The sequence below is a fragment of the Scyliorhinus canicula genome, chromosome 9 (genome assembly GCF_902713615.1).
Source record: "Scyliorhinus canicula chromosome 9, sScyCan1.1, whole genome shotgun sequence".
Lineage (NCBI taxonomy): Eukaryota > Metazoa > Chordata > Chondrichthyes > Carcharhiniformes > Scyliorhinidae > Scyliorhinus > Scyliorhinus canicula.
In genome coordinates, this window is record NC_052154.1 from 91,155,042 (window position 1) to 91,182,797 (window position 27,756).

At 49.3% G+C, this 27,756-nt stretch overlaps 1 protein-coding gene across 2 annotated transcripts in view; it reads left to right on the forward strand.

Annotated features, from left to right (window-relative positions):
* Positions 1–27,756, forward strand: part of necab2 (N-terminal EF-hand calcium binding protein 2) — a 218,017-nt gene that overhangs the window by 1,284 nt on the left and 188,977 nt on the right. The gene's annotated exons all lie outside the window — the stretch shown is intronic.

The following is a 27,756-nucleotide window of genomic DNA, read 5'->3' on the forward strand; positions in this document are numbered from 1 at the left end:
AAATAATGCATTGACCATATTGGGGAATATAGAAAATAGTGTTGATCGATGGATTAAGAACAAAGAACAAAGAAAGGTTCAGTACAGGAATAGGTCATTCGGCCCTCTAAACTTGCACCGACCATGCCGCCCGTCTAACCTAAAACATCTTCGTCACTTCCTCGAACAACTCAATCAAGTTAGTGAGACATGACCTCCCCTTCACAAGACCATGCTGCCTCTTGCTAATACGTCCATTTGCCTCCAAATGTGAATAAATCCTGTCTCGAAGAATCCGCTCCAATTATTTCACTACCACTGATGTAAGGCTCATCTGCCTGTAATTTCCTGGATTATGCTTGCTACCTATTTTATACAAAGAAACAACATTAAATATTGAAAATAGTGAGTGTTGATCCATAGATTGAATATTGACAAGAGTGAGTTTGATCCATAGATTAAGAACAAAGAACAGTACAGCACAATTCAGCCCTCCAAGTCTGTGCCGACCATGCTGTTGTCTTACCTAAAACGTCTTACACTTCCGGAGACCGTATCCCTCTTTCCCATCCTATTCATGTATTTGTCAAGATGCCCATTAAACGTCACTATCGTACCTGCTTCCACCATTTCCTCTGGCAGCAAGTTCCAGGCACCCACTCACTATCCTCTGTGTATAAAAACGTCCCTCAAACATCTCATCTAAACTTTGCCCCTCGCACTTTAAACCAATTTCACCTAATAATTGACTCTTCCACCCTGGGAAAATGCTGACTATCCTCTCTGTCCATGCCCCTCATAATCTTGTAGACTTTGATCAGGTCGCCCCTCAATCTCCGAGTTATACACCGAGTTTATTCAAAACCTCCTCATAGCTAATTCCCTCCATACTAGGCAACATCCTGGTAAATCTCTTCTGTACCCACCAAAGCCTTCTGGTAGTTTGGTGACCAGGATTGAACACTATATTCCAAGTAGCCTAGTAAGGTTCTATACAGCTGCAGCATGACTTGCCAATTTTTATATTCAATGCCCTGACCGATGAAGGCAAGCATGCCGTCTGCCTTCTTGACTACCTTCTCCACCTGCGTTGCCACTTTCAGTGACCTGTGGACATGTACACCCAGATCTGTCTTTCTGTCATTACTCTTCAGGGTTCTGCCATTTACTCTTTATTTCCCACATGTATTTGACATTCCAAAATGCATGACCTCACATTTATCCAGATAAAACCCATCTGCCATCTCTTCATCAAAGTCTCCAACCGGTCTATATCCTGATGTATCCTCTGACAGTCCTCGTCACTATCCGCAACTCCACCAACCCTTGTATTGTCGGCAAATATACTAAGTTACATTTTCCTCCAAATCATTTATACATACTACAAAGAGTAAATGTACCAGCATAATGAAAATAGTGAGTGTTTATCCATAGATGGAATAGTGAAAATAGTGAGTGTTGATTCATAGATTGAACAGTGAAATTAGTGAGTTATAATCCATAGATTGAATAGTGAAAATAGTGAATGCTTATCCATATATTGAATACTGAAACTAGTGAATGTTTATCCAAAGATTGAATAGTGAAAATAGTGAGTGCCGATCCATCGATTGAATAGTGAAAATAATGAGTGTTGATCCATAGATTGAATAGTAGAAATGGTGTTTACCATAGATTGAATAGTGAAAATAGTATGTGTTGATACATAGATTGAATATTGAGAATAGTGAGTTATGATCGATACATTGAATACAGAAAATAGTGAGTGTTGATCGATAGATTGAATACAGAAAATAGTGAGTGTTGGTCCATAGATTGAATATTAAGAATAGTGAGTTATGATCCATAGATTGAATAGTGAAAATAGTGAGTTATGGTCCATAGATTGAATGGTGAAAATAGTGAGTGTTGATCCAGAGATTAAATGGTGAAAATAGTGAGTTATGATCGATAGATTGAATAGTGAAAATAGTGAGTGTTGATCCATATTGAGGAATATTGAAAATAGTGAGTGTTGATCAATAAATTGAATTGTGAAATAGTGAGTTTTGATCCATAGGTTGAATATTGAAAATACTGAGTGTTGATCCATCAGTTGAATAGTTTTGATCCATGTTTGGAGAATATTGAAAATAATGTGTATTGTCCATTTTGTGGAATACAAAGAACAAAGAACAGTATAGCACAGGAACAGGCCCTTTGGCCCTCCAAGCCTGCGCTGATCACATGTCCTATCTAGACCAACCACCTGTATCCTTCTATACCCCACCTGTTCATGTGCCTATCCAGATAAGTCTTAAAGGTCACTAACACATCTGCCTAAACCACCTCACTTGGCAGTGCATTCCAGGCCACCACCCTCTGTGTAATAAACTTCCCCCACACCTCTACTGAACCTACCCCACCTCACATTGAACTCGTGCCCCTTTGTAATTGTCATTACCGTCCTGGGAAAAAGCCCCCAAATGTTCATCCTATCTATACCCCTCATAATTTTATAAACTTCTATCAGGTCACCCCTCAGCCTCCATCTTTCCAGCGAGAACAATCCCTGTTTATTCAATCTCTCCTCATAGCTAATACCCTCCATACCAGGCAACATTCTGGTAAACCTTTTCTGTACTCTCTCTAAAGCTTTCTGGTAGTATGGTGACCAGAATTGGACACAGTGTTCCAAATGTAGTCTAACCAACTGTGACATAATTTACGAACTTTTATACTCGATGCCCTGTCCGAAGAAGATAAACATGCCATATGGCCATGAGGAAACAAGGATTTCTGTTAGAGACCCAGCAATTTAATCTCTTATCTCCCTCATCAATCTGTGAAAGATGGCATCTGGCCCTGGGGATTTGTCTACCTTAATGCTTTTTAACACACCTTCCACTTCCTCCCTCGTAAAGTATTGAGTGTTGATCCATAGATTGAATGTTGAAAATAGTGAGTGCTGATCCATGTTTGGGGAATATTGAAAATAATGAGTATTGATCCATATTGTGGAATATTGATAATAGTGAGTGTTGATCCATAGATTGAATCTTGAAAATAGTGAGATTTGATCCATTGATAGAATATTGAAACTAGTGAGTGCTGATTCATATTTGGGAACATTGAAGTTATATCAATTTGAACACACTGTGGACTAAAGGGTTAAATTTAAAGAACAGGTTGTAAAAAGTTAATGTGTATCTAATTGGAACTTAAAAATTGAGGGGAAAGCTAAATGAGGTATTTAAAATGTTGAAGTGGATTGCGTAGAATTTCGATGGAAAACCTGGTTCCTCTGGAATTCCTGTCTTCATTACAAGCAGGCTGCAATTAAAAATAGTGCAAGATGTGTTTCAGATATAACACAGCTTTGGTTAGACCCCAGTCTGCAGCATTGTGCTCACTCCTGAAAATTCCATCTCTCCTGCAGTTATATTATATATGCAAAAAATGCAGCAGTGATTCACTTGCATGCTACTGGTACTCAGGAGGACAAACGGTATTAGCTGAAGAGTTGAGGAACTGGAGGGGTTAATAAGGTTCATCTGGGCATCAGACATGGTTTAAATGAAGAACTTATGGGCTGAATGGCCTTTTCCTCTTCCTTCACGATGAATGAGGGTGCTTTTTTATTCCTGTCAGAGGTTAACAGGTTTACACAGAAATATGGAACAGCTTTGTTCGGAGCTTTGTTCTGCGACCGATAATCTGATTTAAACCTGGGCCAGAATCAAAACTGCTCTGGCCCCTGAAAATGTTGATTCGTTCTGATTTCTGTCTGAGGAGACAACCTCGGCAGGGGACAGGTTCAATGGGCCCCATCTCTTTCTGGCTTAACAAGAACAAAGGACAATACAGGACATGAACAGGCTCTTTGACCCTCCAAGCCTGTGCTGATCATGATGCCGGTCGAAACAAAAACGTTCTACATTTCCAGGGTCCTTTTTCCTCTATTCCCGTCCTGTCCTTATATTCGTCAAGGTGCTTTTTAAACATCGCTATCCTATCTGCTTATGCCATTTCCTCCGGCAGCGAGTTGCAGGCACTCACCGCCCTCTGACCAAGCCAGTTCTGTATCCATCTTGCCAGCTCACCTCTGATCCCGTGTGACCTCACTGTTTGTACCAAACTGCCATGAGAGACCTTGTCACAGGCTTTACTGAAGTCCATGTAAACAACATCCACTGCCCTTCCTCCATCAATAATCTCAGTCACTTCCTCAAAAGACCCGATCAAGTTAGTGAGACAGGACCTCTACTTCACAAAACCAGGCTGTCTCTCGTTAATAAGTCCATTTGTTTCCAAATGTGAGTAAATCCTGTCCCTTAGAATCTTCTGCAATAATTTCCTTACCACTGACGTTAGACTCCGAACTGGTCTATAATTTCCTGGATTATCCCTGCTACTTTTCTTAAATAAAGGAACAACATTGGCTATTCTCCAGTCTTCTGGAGCCAATGAGGGTACAAAGATTTGTGTCAAGGCCCGAAAAATTTCCTCCCTTGCTTCCCTCAGTATTCTGGGATAGATTCCATCAAGCACTGGGGACTTATCTACCTTAATTCTGTTTAAGATGCCGAACACCTCCTCCTTTTTGATATCAATATGACCCAGGCTATCTAAACACCATGTCCTGGATTTATCATCCACCAAGTCCTTCTCTTTGGTGAATACTGATGTAAAGTACTCATTTAGTACTTGACCCATATTCCCTCCTCTGTCCTTGAGTGGGATAACCTTTCCCTGGCTACCCTCTTGGTTTTTACATAAGTATAAAATGTCTCGGAAATCTCCTGAATCCTGTTTGCCTCGGACTGTTTATGACCCCTTTTAGCCCACACGACTCCTTGCTTAAGTTCCTTCCTACTTTCTTTATATTCTTCAAGGGCTTTGCCTGTTCTCAGCATTGTAGCCCATACAAATGCTTGCTTTTTATTTTTGATTAGGCTCACAGTATCGCTCGTTATCTAAGGTTTCCCAATACTTGCCATACTTATCTTTCATCATCACAGGAACATGCCGATCCTGAATTCTAATCACTTGAAAGACTCCCACATGTAAGATGTTGATTTACTCTCAAACAGCACCTCCCCAATCTAAAATCTTCAGTTCCTGCCAAATATTGGTTTAATTAACCTTTCTCCAATTCACACTTTCAACCGAGGACTACTCTTAACATTATCCATGAGCACCTTAAAACTGACAGAATTATAGAACATAGAACATAGAACAGTACAGCACAGAACAGGCCCTTCGGCCCTCGATGTTGTGCCGAGCAATGATCACCCTACTTAAACCCACGTAACCCGTATACCCGTAACCCAACAATCCCCCCATTAACCTTACACTACGGGCAATTTAGCATAGCCAATCCACCTAACCCGCACATCTTTGGACTGTGGGAGGAAACCGGAGCACCCGGAGGAAACCCACGCACACCCGGGGAGGACGTGCAGACTCCACACAGACAGTGACCCAGCCGGGAATCGAACCTGGGACCCTGGAGCTGTGAAGCATTGATGCTAACCACCATGCTACCGTGAGGCCCCAAATTATGGTCACTCTTCCAGAAATGCTCCCCGACTGAATCTTCGACCACGTGGCCGGGCTCATTCCCCAAAACCAGGTCCAGTATGGCCCCTTCCCTAGTTGCATATTGTTTCAAGAAACCCTCCTGGATGCTCCTTACAAATTCTGCCCCATCCAAGCCTCTAGCATTAAGTGAGTCCCTGTCAAACATAGAATCATAAAATCATATGCAGTAGGAGGCCATTTGGCCCATTGAGTCTGCACCGACCCTTTGAAAAACCACCCCTCCTAAGCCCAATGCCCTGCCTCCGTAACCCCACCCAACCTGCGGGCACTAAGGGACAACTTAGCATGGCCAGTCCACCTAACCTACACATCTTTGGACTGTGAGAGGAAACGGGAGCACCCAGAGGAAACCGATACAAGGGAGAACGTGCAAAGTCCACACAGTTACCTGAGGCCAGAATTGAACCCGGGTCCCTGATGCTGTGATGCAGCAGTGCTAGCCACTGTACCACCGTGCCGCCCAATATTGGGGAAGTTCAAATCATCCACCACAACAACAAAGAACATAGAACATACAGTGCAAAAGGAGGCCATTCGGCCCATCGAGTCTGCACCGATTCACTTAAGCCCTCACTTCCATCCTATCCCCGTAACCCAATAGCCCCTCCGAACATTTTTGGTCACTACGGGCAATTTAGCATGGCCAATCCACCTAACCTGCACATCTTTGGACTGTGGGAGGAAACCGGAGCACCCGGAGGAAACCCACACAGAAATTGGGAGAATGTGAGACTCCACACAGACAGTGACCCAGCAGGGAATCGAACCTGGGACCCTGGCGCTGAGAAGCCACAGTGCTAATCACTTGTGCCACTGTGCTGCCCTTAAAGATAACATCTTTCCAAAATTAACATTGTGATTGTACCCTTCCTATTCCTGAGCTCTACCCATATTCAATCGCTGAATTAGCCCACTGAAGTGTCCTCCCACAGTACAGCTGTGATATACTCCCCACCCATTTTACATCCCCCACTATCCTGCCTGAAGCATCTAAATCCTGGAATGTTTAGTTGCCAATCCTGTCCCTCCCTCAACCAATCTCTGTAATAGCAGCAAAATCATAGTTCCAAGTACTAACCAAGCTCTAAGTTTATCTGCCTTATCTGTTATCCATCACGTGAAATGAAATGAAAATGAAATGAAAATCGCATATTGTCACGAGTAGGCTTCAATGAAGTTACTGTGAAAAGCCCCTAGTCGCCACATTCCGGTGCCTGTCTGGGGAGGCTGGTACGGGAATCGAACCGTGCTGCTGGCCTGCTTGGTTTGCTTTAAAAGCCAGTGATTTAGCCCAGTGAGCTAAACCAGCCCCACTTAAAAATGAAAATCGCTTATTCTCACGAGTAGGCTTCAATGAAGTTACTGTGAAAAACCCCTAGTCGCCACATTCCGGCGCCTGTTCGGGAAGGCTGTTATGTATTGAAACAAATGCATTTCAGACCAGCAGACAGTCCCGCTGTATTCAGCAATATCTCCCTGCCTGCTCTTTTCCTTAGTATTACTGGCCCTATTCACTTGTTACCCCTCAGTTACTTCCACCTGTTGACCTATGTTGTGTTATTGTCCCTGGGTTAACACGGACTGCAACTTGATGCAGTTAGACTGTAAAGCAGACACCAAACTTAGACATTGGTTCAATACGATTTATTGAACTCCTGTAACAAGGCACACAGCTTGCTGTGGGTTGACACTCAACTACTCTCAGTATGCTAACTCTAACTATCTAGACCAGACTAGTTCTGAGCCACGTGTAGAAGGTGCTAACTGATATGTACACCCTGACTGTCACTACAGTTGTCACCAGTGGAAAGAGCCGGAGTGCTGATGCCTCGTGTGTTTTATAGTTGGAAGCCCCCCTCTAGTGCTCTGTCTTGTGATTGGCTGTGTTCTGTCCTGTGTGTTGATTGGCTAACCTGGGTGTCTAGTACTGCCTGTCTTTACCTCATGATGTGCGTGCGTGCGTATTATGACATCCCCCTTTCTTAAAAAAATTTTTTGTCAGTTGCTTAGAGTATATACGACATATATACAGATATATCTATTTACTGTGAGTGAATGCATATGTACACGTAAGGTGTCTAGCGTGCAGATATAGAACAATATGTACAAAAGAAATGTCTGTAAGTCCAATCTCTGTGGCTAGCGTCGGATCCTTGTCGACCGCCTGAGAGGTGGAGGTGGGGATGGCGGCGCCTTGACAGGCGGGATTGCAACCAGACTGGTGGCTTCGTGGAGCAAGGTGTCCAGAGAAGGCATAATGACAGCTGGAAAAGTGAGATTTGGTGCTGGGCAGGCAAGTTTGCATAGTGCCCTTCTGTTGCGCCTGACAATGGAGCCATCAGCCATGCGAACTATGAACGACCTGGGAGCAGCCTGTCGAACAACAACAGCTGGAGCTGACCAGACTCCATCAGGTAACTTGATGCGAACAGCATCTTCCGGAGAGAGCACAGGCAAATCAGTAGCATGAGCATCGTCTGTCAGCTTTTGCCGGTTTCTGAGTTGCTGCACCTTTTGCAGCACTGGGAGGTGATCCAGGTCTGGCAAGTGAATGACTGGAACAGTCGTCCGCAGGTCTCAATTCATAAGTTGTGCTGGAGACATACCAGTGGACAGAGGGGTTGCCCTGTACGCCAACAGCGCAAGGCTAGAGTCAGAAGTTGAGTACGTAGCCTTGCAGAGGAATTGCTTCACGATATAGACCCCTTTTTCGACCTTCCCGTTAGATTGCGGGTAATGCGGACTGGAGGTAATGTGCTTGAACTGATACAGCTTTGCGAAGTTGGACCATTCTTGGCTGTGGAAGCAGGGACCGTTGTCGTTCATGACAGTGAGCGGAATACCATGCCTGGCAAATGTCTCCTTGCAGGTCTTGATGACAGTTCTTGATGTGAGGTCGGACAATTTCACCACTTCCGGGTAGTTCGAAAAGTAATCGATGATGCCCATTGGCGTGAAAAAGGTTGATTCCCACCTTAGACCATGGAGAGGTCACAATCTCGTGTTGCTGGAGTGTTTTCTTTGGCCTGAGCAGGCTGGAAACGCTGGCAAGTTGGACAATTGAGGACCATGTTAGATTTGGCCTGGTTGATTCCAGGCCAATAGACAGCCTGCCGGGCCCTGAGCCTGCAGTTCTCGACAGCGAGGTGTCCCTCGTGGATCTGTTTGAGCACTAAGCTCTGGAGGCTGCGAGGAATAACAATATGATCTAGCTTGAGGAGGATCTTGTTAGAGACATGCAGGTGACAAGACCCTAACGCAGTAATGGCATTGCCATCATAATCAAGAAGCTGGCAGGCCGGCGGAAGAATTTTTGGTCGCCTTTTGATGCGATCAAGATCTGCTTGAGATATGAGATTGGCCGAAGCACCAGTATTCAGCTTGAACCGGATGCTGCATTGGTTAACGTGAACGACAGCACACCATTTGTCCGCAGAATCCACATTGAGGATAGATAGGCATGTTGCTGAATTTGAGGGGGCCTTGTCACACACCGTAATGATGCCCACACGATATGGGGACTCCAGGCAGACGTCCTCTGGATCCGTGGTGCTACCAGGATCAGAATCTAGCAGCCCGTGCAGCACACATCTGACGCATTTACGTTGGAACTGGGATCTCCGGGCAACGACCGGTGGTGCAGACCTGCACGAGTCTGCATAATGTCCAGGCTTCCCACAATTTAAACATCGCCTGCCTCTTGCAGGGCATTGCCGCTTTAAGTGGGCGGTGCCGCAGTTTAGGCACATCATGACGTTGACGTCGCACATGCTCAGTGCGGTCAGCCAACTTTCGCACCTGTGCAGTGTGGTCTTCGGCCGCTTTGTTCTCCTGTCCGTGGTGCGCATGCTTGGGACTCCGGGCATAGCGCGCAAAATGGCCGCCTTCATCGATGCTAAGGCGCCGCATCCGGGTGATGGCCTGAACACTCTGCCTCGTGGGGCAAGTTGGTCCTGTTCTGCCGATTTAAGGCAGGAATAGCGACTTTTCACATGTTCATGCACTTTACATGACTCGATAGCGACTGGCAGGGTCACGTTTTTTAGTTTTTAGGATCTGCACCCACAGGGCACTGGAGTGGACCCCAAACACGATCTGATTCCTGATGAGGGAATCAGTGGTGTCACCGTAGTTGCAGGACTTCACTAATATACGGAGATGAGTTAGAAAGGATTAGAAAGATTCATCCTTACCCTGAAGTCATTGCTGGAAGACATAGCGCTCAAAGCTCTCGTTCGTTTCGACTTCACAGTGCCTGTCGAATTTGGCTAAACCAGTCTTGAACTTGGTCTTGTCCTCGCCGTCGGCAAAAGTGAGGGTGTTGAAGATTTGGATGGCTTGGTCCCCCGCAGTCGATAGGAGCAGCGCAAGCTTTCTGGCATCGGACGCATCCTTGAGGCCAGAGGCCTCAATGTAGAGACTGAACTTCTGCTTAAAGACCCGCCAGTTGGCACCGAGATTGCCGGAGATCCGGAGCTGTGGAGGGGCCTGGATCTTCTCCATGCCGCTGGAAGTGACTTGCTGGTCGTTACTGAATTATTCAAGGTAAATTACTTAGATGAAGTAGATTCCTGGTATCATGTCGTGTTATTGACCCTGGGGTAACACAGACTGCAACTGGATGCAGTTAGATTGTAAAGCAGACACCAAACTTAGACGTTGGTTCAATACGATTTATTGAACTCCTGTAACAAGGCACACAGCTTGCTGTGGGTTGACACTCAACTACTCTCAGTATGCTAACTCTAACTATCTCGACCAGACTAGTTCTGAGCCACGTGTAGAAGGTGCTAACTGATATGTACACCCTGACTGTCACTACAGTTGTCACCAGTGGAAAGAGCCGGAGTGCTGATGCCTCGTGTGTTTTATAGTTGGAAGCCCCCCTCTAGTGCTCTGTCTTGTGATTGGCTGTGTTCTGTCCTGTGTGTTGATTGGCTAACCTGGGTGTCTATCACTGCCTGTCTTTACCTCATGATGTGTGTGAGTGCATATTATGACAACCTATTGCTCACGGCTCCCACCCCCCTGCCAAAGTTGTTTAAATCCTCCCAAATGACACTCGCAAACCTCCCAGTCAGGATATTTGTGCCCGTACAGTTTAGATTCAACCCGTCCTTCTTGTACAGGCCACACCTGCCCCGGAAGAGATCCCTGTGATACAGATATCTGAAAACCTCCCTCCTACACCAGCTGTATAGCTATACTTATTCCTAGCCTCACTGGCACATGGCACGCTGGAGGTCTTGTTTTTTCACTTCCTACCTAACTACCTGGAACTCCAGCTGCAGGACCTTGTCACTCTTCCTGCCCATGTCATTTGTACCAATGCGTACCACAACCTCTGGCTGTCCACCCTCCCCCTTCTGAATGCCCCGGGCACGCTCAGAGACATCCTTGACCCTGGCACCAAGGAGGCAACACATCATTCTGGAGTCTCTTCCATGTCCACAGAAGCGTCTATCTATTCCCCTGTCTATAGAGTCCCCTATAACTATTGCTCTTCTGCGCTTTGCCCCCGCTGATGAACAACAGACCCAGCCGTGGTGTCGCTGCTCTGGCTGATGCTGTTATTTTCCTCTGGGACATACATAGAATTACATAGAATTCACAGTGCAGAAGGAGGCCATTCGGCCCATCAAGTCTGCACCGGCTCTTGGAAAGAGCATCCTACCCATGGTCAACACCTCCACCCTATCCCCATAAGCCCAGTACCCCACCCAACACTAAGGGCAATTTTGGACACTAAGGGCAATTTATCATGGCCAATCCACCTAACCTGCACATCTTTGGACTGTGGGAGGAAACCGGAGCACCTGGAGGAAACCCACGCACACACGGGGAGGATGTGCAGACTCCACACAGACAGCGACCCAAGCCGGAATTGAACCTGGGACCCTGGAGCTGTGAAGCGATTGTGCTGCCGTGCTGCCACCCTCCCCCCAAACAGTATTGAAAACGGGTTCCATTAAATATGATTGTTGGAACCAACAATTCTACGGACATGTGCTTGTAGGACTAGAATAGCGGTTTTAATATACTTACAACAGAGCCAGCCTGTTAGCCGTTGAACTTTCGGTGAACTGGCCGGCTGACCCTGTGGCACTGATCTTTATACAGCAGCACCCGGGGGAGGAGTCCTGGGCGGAGCCAAGGGAGAAGCCCCGTACAACTCTCAAGCATTCCCAGAGCTACTCCTCCTGGAGGTCAGGTAGTGCAACTGCACTTACAATATCGACACATGTATATACAGGTTATAATCCGGTGTGAATCACATTCACTACAATGATTCACTGGGTTGTGGGTCACATACTCACTGGCTCTCATTGTGCATGGGTTCTACACACACAGTTGCTTTCACTAGGGATGGGGTTCAAACACTCTCTCACTGTGGTACGGGACCGACACACACTGATTCTCACTGTGATCTGGGTCGCACAGACATTGACTCTCACTGGGGTATGGGTCACACACACACTGGCTCTCACTGGGGTACGGGTCCACACACTGTGCGTTTATTGTGATATCGGTTCTTGCACACTGGGCGGGTTTCTCCGTCCCGTCACACCAGATTTCTGCTGCGGCACACCGTCGGGATTTTCAGTTTCGCCGGCAGGTCAATGGGGTTTCCCATTGTGGGACAGCTCCATGCCGTCGGAAACCTCCGGCTGAGGACAAAATGGAGAAAGACGACGGAGGAGAATTCAGCCCATTGTCTCTCACTGGGATACGGGTCCCACATGCAGTCATTCTCACTGGAGTATGGGTCAAGCACGTGAGGCTGGATTCTCCGCATTTCAGCGACGAAACCGTGGCTGGCGCTGTGGCGGAGAATCCATTTTGGCGCACAAAATCAGAACCGGCACCGGTTCCCCGAATCTCGCGTATCGCCTATCTGCGGCCATTGTTAGAGGCACGCCCCGCCATTCTCCACCCCCGACCGGCCGAAGTCCCAACGCCGTGGACCTAATGTGGTCCTTCTGGTCGGGATACTAGTGTGACCCGTGTCCGCCATGGTTGGGGGATGGCCGCTCGGAAGATAGGTGGGGCCTTATACGACTCCGGACTAATTTTGGGTGGGTAGTCCGGTTCGGGCGCGTGACTGATCGGGGGCACTATTTGGAGGGTCCGGCTCCGCAGTCGGAGTCCGTCGTGGAGCACGGCCCGGCTACTGGAGGCTGCCGCTGTGTGCATGCGCAGCCTCTGACCCGGAAGTACAGGGGACCGTATCTGCAGCAAAAGGTGCGAGCTTCTCGACGGTTGACTGCTAGCCCCCTGCAGGGCTAGGAATATCTGGCCCTTTCATGCCAGTTTTTCTGTCGTGAAAGGCGACAGTTTGCTCCTTAATTGGAAAAAATGAATTGGGTACTCTGAAATTATTTTTTAAAAATCTCATATTCAAAGCTTTTGGGGCAGCACGGTAGCATAGTGGTTAGCATAGTTGCTTCACAGATCAAGGTTCTCCGGATCGATTCCATGCTTGGGTCACTGTCTGTGCGGAGTCTGCACGTTCTCCCCGTGTCTGCGTGGGTTTCTTCTGGGTGCTCTGGTTTCCTCCCACAGTCCAAAGATGTGCAGGTTAGGTGGATTGGCTGTGATAAATTACCCTTAGTGTCCAGAAAAGGTTACGTGGTATTATTGGGTTGCGGGTTAGGGTGGAGGTGTGGGCTTGAGTATGGTGCTCTTTCCAAGAGATGGTGCAGATTTGATGGGTCGAATGGCTTCCTACTGCACTGTAAATTCTATGATTCAATGAGTTTTTACGACGGCGTGGGGACATCGTTCCAAAAATGGAAAATCCATTGGGGTTTGGTTCCACACACACACTGATTCTCACTGGGGTACGGCTTCCACACACACATGGGTTCTCATTCAGGTTCAAGTTCCACACACACACTGACTCACACTGGGGTACAGGTTCCACACACACTGACTCTCACTGGGGTACGGGTTCCACACACACTGACTCTCACTGGGGTACGGGTTCCACACACACTGACTCTCACTGAGGTACGGGTGCCACACACACTCACTCTCACTGGGGTACAGGTTACACACACACTGACTCTCACTGGGGTACGGGTCCACACACACGGACTCTCACTGGGGTACGGGTGCCACACACACTCACTCTCACTGGGGTACGGGTGCCACACACGCTGACTCTCACTGGGGTACAGGTTACACACACACACACTGACTCTCACTGGGGTACGGGTCCACACACACGGACTCTCACTGGGGTACGGGTTCCACACACACTGACTCTCACTGGGGTACAGGTTCCACACACACTGACTCTCACTGGGGTACAGGTTCCACACACACGGACTCTCACTGGGGTACAGGTTACACACACACACTGACTCTCACTGGGGTACGGGTCCACACACACTGACTCTCACTGGGGTACAGGTTACACACACACACTGACTCTCACTGGGGTACGGGTCCACACACACTGACTCTCACTGGGGTACAGGTTACACACACACACTGACTCTCACTGGGGTACAGGTCCACATACACTGACTCTCACTGGGGTACGGGTCCACACACACTGACTCTCACTGGGGTACGGGTTCCACACACACTGGGCGCGATTCTCCGACCCCCACGCCGGGTGGGAGAATCACGGGAGTGCAGGGTGAATCACGCCACGCCGCCCTGGCATCCTCACGCGATTCTCCCACCCCCCCAAAATTGCGTGTCGCGTTTTGCGACAGGCCGCTCGGAGAATCGCTGCTCCGGTCGAGCGACGATTCTCCGGCCCAGATGGGCCGAGCGGGCTGCCGAATCCGACCGGTTCATGCCAGCGCCAACCACACCCTGTTGCTGCCGGCGTGAACATTGCACGACCGCTGCGTGTGAGGCCTGTGGGAGGCGGAGGGAGGATAGAGCACCAGGGGCGTGCTCAGGAGGGGTCTGGCCCGCGATCGGTGCCCACCGATCGTCGGGCCGGCATCCCTGAAAGACGCACTCTTTTCCCTCCATCGCCCCGCAAGATCAATCCTCCATGACTTGCGGGGAAGCGGAAGGGAAGACGGCAACCGCAGGTGACGACATTTAGGCGCCGCCGGCTGCGTCGTTCAGGCCGGGCCGCTTTGAGGCAAGTGTCAAGGCCCGGCGCGCAAGATTGACGTGCCGCCGCTCCTAGCCCCCCAGGGGGGAGAATAGGGGGCGAGGAGCGGCCTCCGACGCCGGAATGAAACACTCTGGGTTTCACTCTGGCGTCGGCACTTTGTCTCCCTTTGGGAGAATTTCGCCCACTGTCTCTCACTGGGATACGGGTTCCACACACACTGACTCTCACTGGGGTATGGATTCCACACACACTGACTCTCACTGGGGTATGGATTCCACACACTGGAGTACGGATTCCACACACACTGACTCACACTGGGGCATGGATTCCACACACACTGACTCTCACTGGGGTACAGGTTCCACACACACTGACTCTCACTGGGGTACAGGTTCCACACACACTGACTCTCACTGGGGTACGGGTTCCACACACACTGACTCTCACTGGGGTATGGATTCCACACACACTGACTCTCACTGGGGTATGGATTCCACACACACTGACTCTCACTGGGGTATGGATTCCACACACACTGACTCTCACTGGGGTATGGATTCCACACACACTGACTCTCACTCGAGTATGGATTCCACACACTGGAGTACGGATTCCACGCACACTGACTCACACTGGGGTACGAGTCCCACACACACTGACTCTCACTGGGGTACAGGTTACACACACACACTGACTCTCACTGGGGTACGGGTTCCACACACACTGACTCTCACTGGGGTACGGGCTCCACACACACTGACTCTCACTGGGGTACAGGTTACACACACACACTGACTCTCACTGGGGTACGGGTTCCACACACACTGACTCTCACTGGGGTATGGGTTCCACACACACTGACTCTCACTGGGGTACAGGTTCCACACACACTGGGCGGGATTCTCCCCTACCCGGCGTGACGGAAGGTCCCGGCGTAGGGGAATGGCGCCAACCACTCAGGGGTCGGGCCTCCCCAAAGGTGGAGAATTCTCCCCACCTTTGGGGGCCAGTCCCGCGCCGGAGCGGTTGGCACAGAAGACTGGTGCAAAAAACCGGCGCCCCCGGCAGCGGGGCTGGCCGAAAGGCTTTCGCCGGTCAGTGCATGCGCGATGTGTGGTTCTCTTCCGTTTCCACCATGGTGAAGGCGGTGGCGGCCGCGGAGGAGAAATAGTGCACCCAGGGCTCTGGCCCGGAGTCTGAGCAGAGGGCCCCAATCGCGGGCCAGGCCACCGTGAGGGCACCGCCCGCTCGCCCCGCTGATCCTGCCGTTCCAGAGGTGGTTCAAACCTCGGTGGCGGGAGAGGCCTCCCAGTGGCGGGACTTCGGCCCATCCGGGCCGGAGAATCACCGCAGGTGCCTCTCAGATCGGAGTGGCGAGATTCCCGCCGCCGCCACTTCCCGGGTGGCGGAGAAACTCTGCCACGGCGGGGGCGGGATTTTCGGCGGCCTCAGGCGATTCTCCAACCCTGCTGGGGGTCGGAGAATTTCGCCCACTGAGTCTCACTGGGGTCGGGTTCCACACACACTGACTCTCACTGGGGTACGGATTCCACACATATTGATTCTCACTGGGGTACGGGTCCCACACATGCCAGTGCTTATGTAGTTACATTGTATATCCTGTATTGCCCTATTATGTATTTTCTTTTATTCCCTTTTCAACACATGTACTTAATGATCTGTTGAGCTGCTCGCAGAAAAATACTTTACATTGTACCTCGGTACACGTGACAATAAACAAATCCAATCCAATCCAATCCAATCTCTCACTGGGGCACATGTTCCACACACTGACTCTCACTGGGGTATGGGTCCCACACACACTGAATCTCAATGGGGTATGTATTCCACAGACTGCCCCTCAATGGGGCCGAGTTCCTCATACACTGACTCTCACTGGAGTACGGATTCTACACACGCTGACTCTCACTGGGGTACAGGTTCCACACACAGACTCTCACTGGGAAACAGGTTCCATACACACACTGCCCCTCACTGGGGTACAGGTTCCACACACACTGATTCTCACTGGGGGATGGGTGCCACACACACTGACTTTCACAGGGCTGTAGTGCCATGGTCACGGTATGACTGGGGTTTATGTTTCTTGTGTCCCAGTCCCAGTCGAGACCAATAAGCTTTTACATTAATTTTGATCTTCCAATGGTTGACTTAAATGATTACACTGCATTATTTTAATTTTTATGACCTTTACTGTAGCAATCAAAATAAAAACAACATGGACTTAATGATGTTTCTCATGCTTTAAACCACAGAGAGATCTCGTGTTTAACATTTGCAACAGCCGAGCATTCCCCAGCCACCGTTATGCTTTGCTCAGACACTTAAATGGACCCCGTGTTTTCCAGGAACTAGTCCACCTATTCTTTATAGAAAATGGAAAATGCTGGAAATATTTGACAAATCTGGCAGTGGCTGCAGAGAGAGAAACTCGGTCAATGTTTCACCATGACTCGGATAAGTTAGAGATTGGTTGTGAGCAAAGGGCGGGTCTGGACAAAAGTGATGTTTTACAGGAGAGATTGAATGGCTGGGCCAAAAGAAATGGTGATGGGGAAAGAAAAGAGACAAAAGCTGTGCTGAGAACAGGTTCACTTCTGTCTCAAAGTGAAAATAAGGGCTGGGTCGATCACAAGTCACCCGACTCGCTCCGCCCGGCATGACCTGGATCTCACCCTTGCCTGACAAGATCCGTGTTGAAAGGAAATCATTGTCAAGTTCGATAAATATAAATTTCGGACAGCCATTGCTGTAAAAAAACTTTATCAGCTTCAACAGTCCCAACCTTGGTGCAAAGTTAGGATTGTTAATTGTGACTAAATGTTTTCCTCATGATTTTTTCTCATGCTTCAGCAATTACTCAGCCAACACATTCATCCTTGTGAAGTACGGCTTTTGTGAGGGCCACGAAGAATCCAGCACGAGTTCTCAGGATACAAAGAAATAACATTAATTTACAAATTAACATACACACAACAGCAGCAACAACTTCTCTTCCTGCCACTCCTCTCTCTCTCTCGTTCCAAACTGGCCAGCTCCATTTATGCAGGGAGTCTGCTAATGATTTCTCCGCCCCCCTCATTGGGGACGCTCATACTCCCACAGGATTGTGGGATTGTCATTAGTCCCCAGCCAATGGTAAGCAGGCAGGTTATAACATCTCTCCCCCCCAAAGTCCAAGGAATCCACCGAAGACCCTGGCGAAAGAGGGCGTCGGACTCGTTTTGCCGCAGGCCGGACATCATTTACACGAGGTGCTGGATCGGGCAGTGTGTAACGAGATGGAGACCGGCGCTTCTGTGATGAACGGCGTAATGGCTGTACGTCCACGGTCCGTGTCCCCGAGGATTCCCCCTCTGAGGCATACTGTGTCTCCATCTCAGAGTCGGAGTCTGCTGCCTCAGTCATCTTGGCGGCCTTATCTCCATGCGGTTCTGTCACGACCTGCGCAGGCTTTGAGTGAGGCACCAGGGAAGATTGTGAGGAATACTTTCCATTGTGTCTGGTCTCTGTGGCTGGAGAAATCAGCTCCTGGGGCGGGGAATCTTTAGCAGGGGTAGTCTTCTGGACCGAACATGGTCTACATGTTTGCGCTGGAGACGCCCCTGGGCTTGTACCTGGTAAGAGATAGGGCCCGTTTGGCGAAAGATTACGCTAGAGATCCACTGGGCACCACCAGCAAAATTCCAAACGAACACTGGGTCAACGGGCAATAACTGCCGAATCGGCCGATGCCAAGAAAAACCATGTCCCTGCTGTTCTTGTGTGCGGCGTACTTTTGCGCCAATGTCCGGGAAAACCATGCTAAGGCGGGTGCGAAGTCTCCAGCCCACTAGGAGTTCTGCGGGAGCTACCCAGTCACCGAATTGGGGGGGGGGGGGGGGGGTGGTCCTATATGTAAACAAAAACCGAGCCAGTCTCGTGTCCATCGACCCGGCAGACTGCTTCTTTAGGCCTCGTTTGAATGTCTGCACTGCGCGCTCCGCCAACCCATTTGAAGCCGGGTAGTAAGGGGCAGTGCGGATATGGCGTATGCCGTTCATCTTCATGAACCTTTCAAACTCCTCACTTGTGAACGGAGTGCCGTTGTCCGTGACCAGCACCTCGGGAAGGCCATGCTTACTGAAAGACAAACACACCTTCTCGATTGTTGCGCTGGACGTTGTGCCTACCATCTTATGCACCTCTAACCATTTAGACTGGGCGTCGATTAATAGCAGGAACATGGATCCTTGAAAAGGGCCGGCGAAATCCGCATGCAAGCCCGCCCAAGGGCGTCCTGGCCATTCCCAGTGATGTAGGGGTGCGGCCGGCAGAAGCTTCTGATGCTCCTGGCAAATGGAGCAGTTTTTGGCCATCTTCTCAATGTCGGCGTCGAGGCCTGGCCACCAGACATAATTCTGGGCCAACATTTTCATTTTGGTCACACCTGGATGCCCATTGTGCAAGTCTCTCAGTATCAGCTTCTGTCCTTTTTCCGGGACAATCACACGCGCCCCCCACAAAAGGATGCCGTCTTCCACGCTGAATTCGGACAGCTTGGAGGAAAATGCCCGCAACTCGCCTGGGAGCTGTTTATGCTGCCCACCATACAGGGCTATGTGCCGAACCTTTGACAGGACTGGCTCCGTCTGGGTCCACTCACGGATCTGTGATGCCGTGACAGGCAAGGTGTCCATAAAATTTAGGGTTGCAATCACCTCACCGGTCGTGGGGGTCGACATGGGGCTGGTCAATAAAGGCAATCGGCTCAGTGCGTCGGCATTCCCTATCTGGGTTCCTGGTTTGTGCTCCAGAGAATACTCGTATGCAGCGCGCAACAAAGCTCAGGGCTGGATCCGTGTGGAAGCAATGGGCGGTATTGGCTTATCCTCTCTGAAAAGTCCCAGCAGAGGCTTATGATCAGTCACGATAGTGAAGTGGTGGCCATATACGTACTGGTGGAAACGTTTCACCGCAAAGACCACTGCCAGGCCTTCCTTCTCGATCTGCGCGTACTTTTTTTTCCGCTGCAGTCAACGTGCAGGAAGCGAAAGCTATCGGCCGCTCGGCCCCGTTCTCCATCTTGTGGGACAGGATGGCCCCAATACCATACGGGGATGCATCACATCTGACGAGCAAAGGCTTTCCAGGATCATAGTGGGTTAGTAACCCAGACGACGACAATTGTTGTTTTACCCGCTGGAAAGTGGTTTCTTGCGGCTGACCCCAAACCCAGGTGTGATTCTTCTTTAGCGGAAGGTGCAAAGGGGCCAGCGTAGTTGCCAGATTGGGGAGGAAGTTTCCGTAATAGTTTACGTACCGAGAAACGAACGAAAACGCAAAGTGTCAGTCGGGGCGGGGGCCTGTTGAATCGCGCGCACCTTCTCTGCGACGGGGTGCAAACCTTCGTGGTCCACCCGATAGCCCAGGTAGACTACTTACTTCGCCTGAAAAACGCACTTTGTGCGACGTAAACGGACTCCAGCCTCCGAAAAGCATCTAAGGACAGCCTCCAAATTTTCTAAATGTTCCTGCTCCGACATCCCTGTGATCAAAACGTCATCTAAGTAAACAGCAACATGCGTAAACCTCTAAAAATGCCCTCCATAATGCGTTGAAAAATAGCACAGGCAGAGGATACTCCAAAGGGCAAACGTGTATATTCATACAGGCCCCGGTGTGTATTAATCGTTACATATGGCCGGGAGGCAGGGTCCAGCTCCAACTGTAGGTAGGCGTGACTCATATCTAATTTTGTGAACAAGAGTCCGCCTGCAAGCTTCGCGTAGAGATCCTCTATGCGAGGCATTGGGTATCGGTCGAGTCGGGAAGCCATATTTACTGTAAGTTTATAGTCGCCGCACAAGCGAACTGTGGCATCTGGCTTCATTACAGGTACAATTGGCGCTGCCCAGTCAGCGAAACGGACGGGCCTGATGATACCCAAAGCCTCCAAACGAGTGAGCTCCCCTTCTACCTTCTCGAGCAAGGCGTAAGGCACCGGGCGCACCCGGAAATAGCGCGGCGTGGCTCCTGGTTCGACTTGGATACGGGCTACAGCCCCTTATTTTCCCAAAACCGGGCTGGAATACATCTGGGTATCGTCCTAGCACCTCAGCCAACCCTCCAGAAACTGTTTGGAGGATGTGCTGCCACAGCAACCGCAAATGGTGCAGCCAGTCCCGACCTAACAGGCTGGGCCCATGGCCGCGCACCACGATAAGGGAAACGCCTCTCCTGGCGTCCATAAACAACAGGGGTCATCGTAGTTCCTGCAATGTCCAATGGTTCCCCCATGTAGGTGGCCAACCTGGCCTGTGTGTCGGTTAACGCAAGGGTCTGTATACCCTGCTTGATGCGGTCGAATGTGCTCTGGGTGATCACGGAGACCACTGCACCAGTGTCCAACTCCATCTCAAGCGGGTGACCATTGACCCGGACTGTCACCTTAATGGGGCCACACGGGGAGCTGCCACACAATGCAGCTGCAGGCAGTCGTCCTCCGTCTCCACGTCTTCGGGAGTAGTCGCCATAGGTTCATCCAAATGAAAGGTACAGCCCCTGGGTCGGCCCCAGTTTCGTTCGGAACGACGGTGCCTCTGGCGCCCCCAGGAGCAGCGTCTGCGACGGGGTCGGCGCCGACAAGTCTGACACAGACATGGCTCCTCATCCATTGGTTCTGGAGAAGGCTCCCTTCGGGGAGGAATGTCTGATGGCCACTGGCGTCGATCCGGACGTCGCCTCGCCCAAGGTACCGCAGGGGTGCGGGGGGATGCTTTCGGACGGAAGGGGTTGCGCCCCAAGGCATGCACCTCTATTGCCTGTAGCTCCTGCACTCCCCGTTCTGCGCTCTCTCGGGACAATACTATTTGAATGGCCTGTTGAAAAGTCAATGTTGGCTCGGCTAACAACTTTCTCTGGGTGGCCGCATTGTTAATACTGCAAATCAAATGGTCACGTAACATTTCTGACAAGGTCTCACCATAGTCACAGAACTCCGCAATCCTGTGTAGCCTGGATAGAAAGTCGGCACGGGATTCTCCTGGGGGTCCTTTCAGCAGTATTAGACCGGTAACGTTGGACTACCGTGGACGGGTTGGGTTAAAATGTTGCCCCACTAAGTTCACAAGTTCATCAAATGTTTTGGTGTCCGGCGCAGCTGGGTACGTAAGGCTCCTAATCAGCCCAAACGTATGCGGGCTGTAGGCGGTGAGCAATATGACCACCTGGTGCTCATTTTCGGTGATAGTAACTTCCAGAAATAGTAACGCATCCTTTGTGCCTACTGGTTCCAGCTTTCCAGTGCAGCATCAAAAACATCCAAACATCCATACAGAGGCATGGTGTAATAGAAAACAACTTCCAACCTGTATCCAACAAAAATCCAGGGAGGTGGTTTCAGCAGTGTAGACAGCTATTCACTTTAACCCTCATCGCCAGTTTTGTGAGGGCCACGAAGAATCCAGCACGGGATTTCAGGATACAAAGAAATAACATTTATTTACAAATTAACAAATATACACAACAGCAGCAACAACTTCTCTTGCTGCCACTCCATTCTCTCTCTGGTTCCAAACTGGCCAGCTCTATTTATGCAGAGTCTGCTAATGATTTCTCCGCCCCCCTCATTGGGGAAGCTCATACTCCCACAGGATTGTGGGATTGCCATTAGTCCTCAGCCAATGGTAAGCAGGCAGGTTACAACAATGGCCTTCCGAAACCAACCGGAAAGCAAAAAGACTCATTACCCAATTGGTTGATGTTTAATCATTAGCCAAACATCTTTATCTCTATTTTACTATTTTTGGATCTAGAAAAGAGAAATGTTTAAAGCAAAGGACAAAGAAAGACATTTTTTCATGTCACGATGATATTTCTCCAGGGATGCACACAGCTGTAATCATCATTCGGAATTTACAACATTCAGTCCAACTGGGTGATGTAATGGTGTGGTCTGGGGGCCAGAAAGAAAGGGAGGGGGCTGGAGGGAGCAGTATGAAGGCAGGAAGGAGTGGGGAGGGCATGGGTGTGGGAGGGGGTAGGGAAGGTTAAGAGGGACAGGAAAGGGTGGGAGAGGAGAGGGAGAGTGGGAGGGGCAGGAAGGGGTGAGAGGGGGCAGGAAGGGGTGAGAGGGGGCAGGAAGGGATGAATGGGGAAGGATGAAGTGATGAAGAGCAGGAAGAATCTAATTAGATTTTTTTTATCTGTTGACACAGAAATACTGGGCGTGACCCAACGCTCACTGCTCGCTGCGGCGCATCATGGACGATGAAAGCCGGGAGACCTCGCTCCCAGGATCTACCCGGCTCACCACGCCACACGAGATCCAACACAATCTAGTGAGATGTCGTGGTGTGAATCCCGCCCATAATGGGTGAGATCACTTTTTGTCAAATTTGCATATTAGAGCGAGCCTCACTCTAATGTGCAGATTTGCGAGGTACCTGGGATTCAACCCCTTCTCCTCAGAGGCCTCGGGCGAGCGCCATTTAGCATTGGTCCCCACAAACGGGGACCAGGCAGAATGGCACTCTTGGGGGGGGGGGGGGCTCCCAGGTGATCGGAGGCCCCCAACTGCATGCCCTTTGGACAGGGTGGTGTCCTGGCACTGCTGGTGCCACCTGGGCACTCTGGCAGTGCCACCTGGATGCCAGCCTCGCACTGACAAGGTGACATTGTCAGCTGGCATGTGCATTGCCTGGATGCCAGATTGACACTGCCAAAGTGCCAAGCTGGCATTTTTTGCATGCGCATTATCGGGCCGGGGTTGCCCAGTGTGGGTGTTGAGCGGGTCTCGGGGAGCACGGAGACCCTCCCATAATGCATTTGAGCTGGGGAGCAGGTTGGGGATTGCTTCGGGGGCCTCGGAAATCGGATGGCATCCTGATCTCCCACTACAATGGGGAGTTCCAGTGATCGGAGCTCCCACTGTACAAAACGGGGATATTTGTGGCCTTGGCTACGTGTTCCCCATTCAGGCCCATTATTAAATGTGAATCGCTATGGGAATCTGTTCCCTTTTGAGAGAATCGTGCCCACTGAGTTCAGTTACAGTCCCAAGCAGCTCCACAATATCTAGAGCAACAGCATTCCCCATCAGGTCACTGGGAAAGAATTTCCTGGCATCAACACCATTCCTGTCATAATATAAATCTAGAGAAAAGCAAATTACTGCGGATGCTGGAACCTGAAACGAAAGGAAAAATGCTGGAAAATCTCAGCAAGTCTGGCAGCATCTATAGGGAGAGAAAAGAGCTAACGTTTCGAGTCCGATGGCTCTTTTACAAAGAGTCATCGGACTCGAAACATTAGCTCTTTTTTCTCCCTACAGAACAGAACAGAACAGTTGAGACGTTAAATAAAACTGTGTTGCACTTATCAAGTGTGGTGAATCATAATCCTAGTAATTCACACATGTGTTGTGTCTTTGTAAGCTCTGTATACGAGCAGTTGCATGGCTCTGCCCATAGGGGGAGATGAGGAGTTTGTACTGGGCTCCACCTTGGCTCCGCCAATGGCTCCTCCCACTAACCGGAAGTATAAAGATCTGCAGTTGTGAGCCTGCTGCCAGTTCATCTTGTCGCAGGCAGGCTCAGTTGTAAGACTATTAAAACCACTGTTCACTTCCAATCACGTGTCTTATGAATTGATGGTCTCATCATCAAGCGTTGGAGGTCTGTCTCTCGCTACACTGCATCAAGTGCAGTCCACATCGACCCAGCCTGCCCAACACATCAATTCCCACCCCCAAACTCCCCAAGACCCATCCTCACCCATCCCCATTCCGGACCTCCCCTATCCCCCCACCAACCTCTCCAGCCCACTCTCCCCACCCCCAACTAACCCCACCGCAGACTCAACCAACCCCTTCCAAACCTCATCACTCTCACCCACCCACCCCATCCCACCCATCCCTATCCTCCCCACTCCCACCCTTGCCCTACACCACTACATACATTGTCACCCGCAGTCTCCTCCCCCCCCCATATGAACCTTCCACTCCTTCAGCCCCATTCCCTGCAGCTGCCTGTCCCACCAATGTGGTGCATGTAAAGTGTGAAGGGGTCGATTCCCATTCCTATTCCTCTGTATGTGATGGGACATTTTAGTACTGCACTTCTCTCCTGGCCATTGCTTTGCTCTCTCTCTCCGTCTCTCTCGGCAGCACAGGAATGGTGTTTTGGTGGGGGCGGGGTAGCTAAGGACTAGGCGATTGAAAAAAATACAGAGTTTAATTCTTGCCTCCAGCAGCATCTCTTCCAAAACCCAATATCTGTACTCTGCAGCCGAGCAGCTGATTTAAGAGATTCCTCACTCATTCAATCGCAAAGCCTTACTGATCCATCGACTGTGAATTTGCTGTTCAGTCACAGCGCCTCCTCCCACTTCACCACTGAACTTTGCAGTCAGGTTATCTTTGATCATTTAATAATTTATAAGCTGCAGTCAAATCTCTCATTAGCTTCCTTCTCTTCAGACTTCATAGTTTTAAATTTGCTCATCTTGGCCCTACTCCCCCCCCCCCCCCCCCCCCCCACCTCATACCCTCGGGATTAATCAGGTTTGTCTTCCCTGCACACTTCCTGATGTATGAATAACACATTCGCAACTTGCAGTGGATTATTTTGAATTTATATTGCTCTGTCTTTCAAAACAAGATTGTTTTGTATTTCTGAAGACTGCTTTGTTATCTTTGCCCCTGTGAACGAGGGCAGTGGGTATCATTGAAGAGGTGCAGCAGGAATCTCCTTTGTGATGTTTGTTGGATTTAAGGTGCTCACTACCCTTTCCTTATGATGTAAAGATGTGGATTAAGGAACTGGAGAAACATCTTTATTGATAAACGCTCTAATAGAAGCATTTATATGCAGTGTTCATGAGACCAACGGCAGTCAGATTCACAAAAGCCAGGGGGATTTGTAAGCTTGTTCTTCAGACTGCTAACCCTATACAAGATTAGGGAGAGCTCTGAAAGGGTGCAGTGCCTTTGTAAGCACGCGAGGATGAATATATAAGCGTGCTGCTATTTCATGCGGTTAAAACATACTCTTATAGCTGCTGCAACATTGCTTCAATGTTGTACCTTTTGCCCCTATGTCTGTGCTGACCAACCCTACTGTTTATTGTTCAATGGTCATTAGTTCTCCATTACCGAGTGACTCTCATTACCGAGTGGATCTCTTCATCTATTTAATTATTTAAAAAAAAAAATATAGAGTAACCAATTCATTTTTTCCAATTAAGGGACAATTTAGCATGGCCAATCCACCTAGCCAGCACATCTTTTGGGTTGTGGGGGTGAAACCTACGCAAACACGTGTAGAATGTGTAAACTCCACACGGACAGTGATCCAGAGCCGGGATTAAACCTGGGACCTCGGCGCCATGAGGCAGCAGGGCTAATCTATTTCATTATTATTTATTACAGTGAACCCCGTTTAGTCTCTGCACCTGTGCTGGGTTTCTCAGAGCTGTTGGCTTTTGATTAATATATATGAAGTTCTGCATTCGTATCATTTCCCCCCCCCCCCCCCCCCCCCGCCCCTGATTAACCCCCACAGCAGCCAGTCGTACTGTCTCTCTGTGTCCACAGAGGAGTTTGAGTCCTTTCTGATGAATCTAGTCACAATAGAAAACTGACAATTCATGCCCTGAATGCACTGCAACAAGGCTCATTTGATAGCAGGTTCCAAACCTGTAACCTATCTTTTAAGGGCATACTTCTGAGGACAAACGGTAGCAGAAACATGGGAACATCATCACCTGCATTTATACCACATGGTCTGCAGCGATTCACAAAGGCACCACCTTCTCAAGGGCAATTAAAGAGTTGGCAACAAATGTTGGCTTTGTCAGGGACACTCGCATCCCATGAATCAATTGAAAAAAAATAACTGTTCAATGAATCACACAGGCTGCCATAACCCAGGCAATTAATAATAATCACTTGAATTAGATTCACACTTTAATGCAGTAAACATGTCCCAAGGTGTCTCATTGGAGTGTAAATCAGAGAAATTCTGATCCCGAGTCACATACGGAAGAGACATTAGGAAAGAAATTTAAGAGCTTATTTAAGGAGATGTACCTCCTCCTGGGAACGAGGTTAATGAACACGAGGATCAGAATTTTAAAATCAAGGTATTGCTTGAGCGAATGCAAATGTGATGGGTGAATCGGAATCAGTTCGGACATGGGCAGCAGAGTTTTGAATGAATTTAAGAAATAAGGAAGGGCTTTTCACAGGAAGGTTGGGTGCCGTCTCCCTAAATCTGGATGCTGGGTCCAGTTTACTCCTCTTTGGAATTCTGTCCCTGTGAAAGTCCATTATATCATTGGCCGGAATCAGTGTAGCCAAAGGCACTGTGATTTTGACTAGTTTGTCAATGAGGACTGGAAAGAGTTTAGACGCAGAACATAACAGTGGATTTGAGTTTGTGTAGTTTCTATATGTGTTTGTGTCACTTTTGCTGCACATTTCATTTCAAAGAGGTGGTTAGAGAAGGTTCTGTGATGGATCAAATAAAGTCCTGGAGTGCATTTACAGCAAAAATAATCTGAGTAAGGCAGGCCAAGAGAGATTCACAGGAGAATCTCCAGAGAAATGTCGAACTTCACTGTGAATGTTGGCAAGATGTTTTCTACATAATAGTGGATTTGTCACATCCTTATCAGGAACATGACCCCAAGAGCTGCCAGTAATGTTGAGTGAAGGTGAAGAGGTGACTGTTGATAAATGGAGCTTGTCTCTTCTCATTTCATCAGGGGAAATGGGGGAGGAAATGGGTAGGAAAGGTGGGGGGAGGGGACCGGAGAAGTGAGATTCCACCCCATCCACCACCCCCAACCAAGGCTTAGCATGAATCTGGCTGGATTTGCAACCGTGCCTAGCTTTAGGCCATTGTCACATCCTGGGCTCCTTCCCTCCCTCCCTGTCGCCACCCAGGTTAAGGTGAGGTTTGTGCCATCCTGAACCAATTAAATAAACGCTCAGTGGAGACGTCTGGGTGGGCAGGTGGTGGGATGTGGGCTTTCTTCTACCTTTGGGTGACTGTGTGGAGTTTGCACGTTCTCCCCGTGTCTGCGTGGGTTTCCTCCAGGTGCTC